The following is a 6,441-nucleotide window of genomic DNA, read 5'->3' as shown; positions in this document are numbered from 1 at the left end:
ACATATAGCTACTAAAACATTTTATAAACAATAAAAGCCACATATATGTTCAAGTTACAAGAATATTTTAAAATTTGTTCATATGCTGTACTCTTTTGTATTTTCATGTACTTAAATCTTTTTCCCAGTCATCAAGAGGCATCTGTCTAAGAATGAGGTTAGGGGGTGATAAAATTGTTCAAACAAGAATACAAAATGAAAGAGGATTAATATTCTATTTCTGATATACAACATAAAATTTTTAGATCATCAGCAAAGCAATCTATTTGACAGACTATTGATTTCATTGTATCCCTTCTTTACAGAGACAGACTTCAGGATCAGAGAAGGAAAACATGAAATTCAGAGATGAAAAACCCAAAGCTCTCATTTTGTGCTTCTTCTTTGTTGTATAGAGAACAGGGACAAGAGAATAATTAGATCAGATTCCAAGGTCCCCTCTCATCCTGGCATGTGAGTGTGTGTTGGGGTGGGAAGAGCAGGAATATTTATTCTGCAACATATACAGAGGTATGGAACAGTCCAAAGCATTGGGTCTAATGGCACCCTTGACTGGATTTAATAGTTGGAGCTTGTAAGCTTTTGAAAAAGCTGCAACTGTGGCCATTTCCCACATGACACAAGGCAATGGTACAACAACCATACGTAATAGGTGAAATAAAAGCAGTGTTCCTAATTCTCGATGACCATATACAGCAAGAGACCTAGTAGTGACTAAGTGTATCAGTAAGAAAACTCAGAGGTGCAGAGGGGCAGTGAACCCTCAGAAGGCTAAAGTTGATGTGAAGAAGTCACTTTAAGATGGGAGCCAATGTGCAGACCACCTAAATATCCTTAAATGTGTGAATGAATAAACAAACTGTGGTTCATCTGTATTAGACTGTTCTCATGCTGCTATAAAGACATACCTGAGACTGGGTAATTTATAAAGGAAAGAGGTTTAATTGACTCACAGTTTAGCATAGCTGGAGAGGCCTCAGGAAACTTACAATTATGGCAGAAGGGGAAGCAAACACACGTTTTTTCACATAATGGCAAGCAGTAGAAAAATGAGAACTGAGCAAAGGGGGAAGCCCCTTATAAAACTATCAGATCTCATGAGAATTTACTATCACGAGAATAGCATGGGGGAACTGCCCCCATGATTCAATTACCTCTCACCGGGTCCCTCCTACCACACATGGGGACTATGGGAACTAAAATTTTAGATAAGATTTGGGTGGGGACACAGCCAAACCATATCATTCCAACACCAGCCCCTCCCAAATCTCGTGTCCTCACATTTAAAAACACAATCATACCTTTGCAACAGTCCTCCAAAAAGTCTTAGCTCATTCCAGCATTAACCCAAAAGCCCAAGTCCAAAGTCTCATCTGAGACAAGGCAAGTCCCTTTCACCTATGAGCCTGTGAAATCAAAGGCAACTTAGTTACTTCCTAAATAAAATGGGGGTACAGGCATTGGGTAAAAACACCCATTCCAAATGAGAGAAAATTTGCCAAAACAAATGGGCTACAGGCCCCATGCAAGTCCAAAATCCAACAAGGCAGTAATTAAATCTTAAAGCTCCAAAATAATCTCTTTTGACTCCATGTTTCACATGCAGGTCACACTGATGCAAGAGGTGGGCTAAGCACAATAAGAGTCACCTTTGCTCCAGTTCCCAACAACTTCTACATCTCCATCTGAGACCACCTCAGCTTGGACTTCATTATCCATATCACTATCAGCATTCTGGTCAATCTTTAGGAAGTTCCAAACTTTCCCACATCTTCCTGTCTCTGAGCCCTCCAAGCCTTGATTAAAATTTCTTCTGTCAGATACCCTAAATCATCTCTCTCAAGTTCAAAGTTCCACAGATCCCTGGAGCAGGGGCACAATGCTGCCAGTCTGTTTGCTAAAGCACAGCAAGAGTGATCTTCGCTCTAGTTCCCAATAAGTTCCCCATCTGCATCTGAGACAACCTCAGCCTAGATTTCATTGTCAATATCACTATCAGCATTTTGGTTAAAACCATTCAACAAGTCTCTAGGAAATTCCAAACTTTCCCACATCTTTCTATCTTCTTCTGAGCCTTTCAAACTGTTCCAATCTTTGCCTAACCCGGTTCCAAAGTTGCTTCCATATTTTTGGGTATCCTTATAGCAGCACCCCATTCTACTGGCACTAATTTACTGTTTTAGTCCATTCTCACACTGCTGTAAAGAACTGCCTAAGGCTGGCTAAACTATAAAGGAAAGAGGTTTAATTGACTCACAGTTTCACAGGGCTCGGGAGGCCTCAGGAAACTTACAATCATAGCAGAAGAGAAAGCAAACATTTCCATCTTCACATGGTAGCAGGAAGGAGAAGAACCAAGTGAAGGGGAAAGCCCCTTATAAAACCATCAGATCTCTTAAGAATTTACTATCACAAGAATAGCATGGGGGAAATCGCTCCCATGATTCAATTACCTCCCACCGGGTCCCTCCCACAACACTTGGGATTATGGGAAGTACAATTCAAGATGAGATTTGGGTGGGAAGACAGCCAAACAATATCATCATCTTTTGGCACCTAAAGTTTTTTTTTTTTTTTAAATATTGGAAATCTAACGTACAATATGGTGACTACAGTTAATAATAATGTATTATGTATAATACTTGAAATTTACTAAGACAGTTGCCCCTAGCTTTCTAATGCTTTGCTGAATTGCCTCTTCTGTAGCCTCACCAAATTGTCAACTCAATCTATGCTGACCCACTCTTCAGTGGTCTGAAATTCACTCTCTCACTGAGCAATCCAGGCCAAATTCCAACAGTTTCACCTTATAAGGTGCTTCTTTTCTACTGAAAATTTCTTCTCTATTTTATTAAAGCTCCATTAAAAGCAACCATCTATAAATTGACAAGAATCACTTTCATCCTTCATTTCAGCCTTCACAATATTTCACATGGCCATATTGGGCTACTCTGGCTGCCACTTCTTCCCACAGGATACCACTGATATGGCTGACACTGACATTGTACCTGCTTTCCCAGCTGTCCTAGGGTGATAAATACAGCAGCCTCAAATCTGGGCACAAAACTATACATCTGCATGCTGGTGGCCTGCTTCAAGAGAAAGCATCACTTTATTTCCAAAGCCCTCAAAAATCAAGGTTCTATTTCTTAATGGAAAAGCTACTAATTAGTAAGCTTTGGGTTCTCAAGGGATCTTATTTGATGAGACTGTTGACTTTCAACATCTATATTTATCTTACTAACAAAATTAATGTACATTGCTAAAAGCATTAATTGCCAATTAACAGGGCTTAACATGTTAAGATAAAATATTTCTCAAAAGTTTATTGCCAGATAATCACAGTATAACCTGTGTCAGTACTTTATTCTCAAAGATGCTCAAGTTCAATATGGTGAAACTTATAATCTGAAAAAATTTTTTTGAGGTTTCTGAGTTGGGTCAAAAATATAACACTTTTTTATAGTGTGATAATTTTATATTTTCTAATTTGCCACTTTTTTCTTTCACGATTATTACTCAGAAAAAAAATTATAGTTTTTCTAAGATAAAATATTGGCATACTTTAGGACAGCCATTATTGAAACCACAATAATACAATCAAAATAGGGAATACTGGAGTGTATTTATAGGCCCATAAGTAACCATAACTAAATTAAACTATTGGCATATTGCCAGGTGCCACGATTAGAGGAAATTTTAATTAAAAACTCAATATATGTGGATTTTTTGCTTAACTCATTTTCTACATGAATAATTCCCTTAAATTTCATATTTAAGCGTGAACTAAGTTCCTTAAACTTTTCAAAATGCCAGTATTTGTAAAGAGACTGCATTTCAGCCACAAAATACTCTATTATACAACCATAACCAATATTGTTTTCAATGTGCATAGACCTCTTTTTCCCTATATTTCTCATTATTTGTTACTGGTTGCTATTTTCTATTGTTGCTGAGAAAACCTTTGCTTAGAAAACACAGAATATCTTGTAGAAGGAATTGTAACACCCAAATCACCTTCTCTTCCAGAGTTCAATGTTGTAGAATTTCTCTGAGAGCTTAAAATTTTCCAAAGTGGGATCCTTATGCAGGGAGGTCAGTAATGCCTCTTCCTTCCACTCCCAAGGAAGGGGAACCATCAAGATCCAGGGGCCAGTTACAGCCTCATTTTATACAGGTTGGGGCTGCACAGCTCTTTTCTCCAGACACCCCAGCACTGTTGGCAACCCCCGGTTGTCTGAGGGGCTGTGACTCTGAACTGTAGAGCTGTGACATCTGGGATTTCATGCCCACAGTGCTGTGCATCAAACTTTGCTGAGTCTAAACTTTTTTTTGTTGTTTCAAAATTTAATTTTATTAAAAACACATATTCTTTCAACTTCACACAATACAGAGGTATAACATTTTTAGAAAGTTAATAGCGTTCTTCAGGTCCTTGAATCCCACATCCCCCAGGTAGCTAAAGTTAACGGGATGGGTGAGGAAAGACGTTTTCTCTTCCTTTCCCTTCCTACCTACCTCAAAAACTACTGACTGGCCAGCAGAGATCTTATCTCAGCAAGTATCAGATACTGTCTGCATCCCTACAATGATTATTCTTTTCAACAGCAGTTTCTTCCAGCAGCAACACATTTCTCCAGTTCTTTTCTCTCAAGTATTGTCCTCTGAAGGACTTTTGAGTTGCACTGATATTGTCTCTCCTGGGTGTGCTCTGAGAAGCTCTGACAGTGGGCTGGAGGGTGGGTGGAAACGTTCCCTGCTCATTTTCTTCTGTAAGAAGTAAGTCTCTAGCTAATGGCTTGGCCAGGAGTCCTTCGTATTCATAAGGTGGCAGGCCTGAGTGCCTACTCCAATGAATAGGTAGGAGCAATCAGACTGAAATACTGGAGTCCGGAACCTATGGAGGGCTACTTTCCCAGCCAAGCTGGCCCTAATAGGAAGAGGATATTCTGCCAGAGTGAAGTTGAAAGTGTAAAGATATCAATCAGATTATTAAAGCAAATAGGATCTTATTTTTACCTCAAGCTGGTACAAGGGACATGCATTAATGAGAGCATCTCCGAACTCTACTTTGGTACTACAACAAAGGTACAATTTCTTGGCAGACAATTCACTGAAAAGAAAATATAAAAAGCAAAATACGCAAGTAAAATAAGGTGAAAAGGGGTACAGGCTTAGAATCAGAAGGATCAATTCCAAAAAAAGGATACAGGCTTAGAATCAGAAGGACCAAGTTCAATTATACTGACTATTCAGGATGAGATTTGGGCAAATCACTTAAACTCACTATAGCTCAGATTTGGGGTCAATAAAATGTGAATGGAAGTAACTACCTTGAAAAGTTTTTATGATGTCTAAATGAGATATTCAGTTCTTAAAAATGTCTTATCTCTTTAGTCTTACCTCTTTTCTAATTATACTGTTTCCTAAAATAATTAGCATACCTCTTTTTTTTTTTTTTTTTTTTTTTTGAGACAGAGTCTCACTGTGTCGCCCAGGCTAGAGTGCAACGGCACAATCTTGGCTCACTGAAACCTCTGCCTCCTGGGTTACAGCAATTCTCCTGCCTCAGCCTCCTGAGTAGCTGGGATTACAGGTGCGTGCCACCATGCCCCATTAATTTTTGTATTTTTAGTAGAGACGGGGTTTCACCATGTTGACCAGGCTAGTTTCAAACTCCTGACCTCAGGTGAACTGCCCGCCTCGGCCTCTTAAAGTGCGAGGTGACATGCGCCACCACACCCGGCCAGCATACCATCTTTTTTTAACATTGTATAGTGACATGAAGCTGGTGTCATTAAGGAAAAACAAAGCAATAGTGACATCACATTTACAATAACATTTAATACTAGATGCTTGACAAGCAATTTCTGAATTTTATCAGCAAAGTTGGAGTCAGAATTACCTGGCTTCACCTCTTATATTTATCAATGAAGGCCTTAACTCTTTCCTTGATCAAAATTCAATCACAATCTGAAGGAATATTGTACAGATTGAACTTCATACTAAAAGTACCCAGTGCATTAAGCCAATGAGATGCAAACCTTATAAAATTCCATTAAAATAAAAATACACATAAAATCGAGAAACCATTGGTGAGCCAACCATTGGTGGTGGGAAAACACCACCATGGAGAAGTCAAACTTATTTTCAGGGAAGAAATTGAAATTTACGCACAGAATTGGGGATTTCAGACTTCATCTCAGAATTGGTCTGACTCAGAGGAAAATTTGTCATATGCTCATTCACCTGAAGAAAAATCTGTGCCTTCCTCACTTAGCAAGGCAGAAGGAACTTAACTAAGGTCAACTTAATTAAGTGTAACTCTTAATTCTATAAGTTCAACAAGTGGTAAGAACCATAGAGATGTACCAAGACCATTTCCTGGAGAGAGCTCAACCGGCATGAGGCTCTCCAGTCACACTCATGTTCACCCACATG

Source organism: Pongo abelii, chromosome 8 (genome assembly GCF_028885655.2).
Source record: "Pongo abelii isolate AG06213 chromosome 8, NHGRI_mPonAbe1-v2.0_pri, whole genome shotgun sequence".
Classification (NCBI taxonomy): Eukaryota; Metazoa; Chordata; class Mammalia; order Primates; family Hominidae; genus Pongo; species Pongo abelii.
The sequence above is the reverse complement of the archived record's forward strand: the minus strand, read 5'-3'. Positions refer to the sequence as shown.